Raw genomic sequence first — 1,236 nt, forward strand, 5'->3', positions numbered from 1 at the left:
GTTCATCTGAGCGTTATGGATGGAACGTATAGGTATTAGCCAAATACGTATGAAAACGTTAATTTACATGAATACTGTAAGCTACAAGTAATTGTCATTTTTCACATAAATTTAGTACTTTATTTAAGTACTTTATTTAATTAGTACTTTATTTAAGTATGTACAAATATCAAATTATAAATTACAATCATATACACCTAATCTTCGAGGTAACTCGAAAAAAAAATTGGCATTAACGCATTATGACACTTGCAGTGAAATGGCAAAGTTGTCCAGTAAAGCAATTACTATACATAATTAATCATAAAATGTGATACATACGATAAGTTATATGTAACAGTCTAATATTTGTATTAATTTCATGAGTAAATAATATATGTATATAATTCCAGTTATCATTGTTCATCACTAAGGAATACAGCACAGATCTTCTTTTAAAAGTATTCCCGACCGCCGCACTTACATTTTTTTCCACAGTTAAATATTTTGATATGTTTACTGGTGGCAAGAAAGTAAGTTTATATAATAATAATATAATCGACTCCTATATAACTACGATTGTATCGTACAACGATTATATTCTGTTAAAGTATGTAGTTAAGATATATTGCTCCGTGATACGAGTCAAAAAATAAACATTTTTGAGATCATGAAAAGAAACCCTAAGTTTTTATTTTAATAATTTTAATGTTTCTTTATTTGTTTTTGATATCAAAAGAACAATGAATTATTCGTACCTTGTTCTAGCTAAAAAGACTTATGGAACAAGTGCGATATGATTGGAATTCCCTAAAAGAAGAAGAAGAATTTAAAATTATGCATAATCGCTCTAATATTGGAAGATTCATTACAATTATCATATTGAGTGAGTAACGCAATTAAATCGCGAAACATTCTCATTCGTAGTACGATCACGAAATTAAAATTAAAATTAGAATATCCCATTGTTACAGTATTGATATATACAACACTCGTTCTCTTTATAATAATTTTGTCGCCAAAAATTGTTAATATCATGCAGATGCCATTAAACGAATCACGGAAATCATGGCAATTTTTGAACAAAATGGAATTTTTTATCGATCGAGAAAAATATGCCAAACTGTTAACATTGTATTTGTTCCTAATAGTCTTCATCAATGCTACCGCAGTAGCAACCATACAAACATGCATGCAAATGTATGTGCAACATGTATGTGCAATGTTTCAAATCACTGGGTAATGAATTCTTAAATG

This window comes from Wasmannia auropunctata, unplaced genomic scaffold, assembly GCF_000956235.1.
Source record: "Wasmannia auropunctata unplaced genomic scaffold, wasmannia.A_1.0 LD336085.1, whole genome shotgun sequence".
NCBI classification, from domain to species: domain Eukaryota; kingdom Metazoa; phylum Arthropoda; class Insecta; order Hymenoptera; family Formicidae; genus Wasmannia; species Wasmannia auropunctata.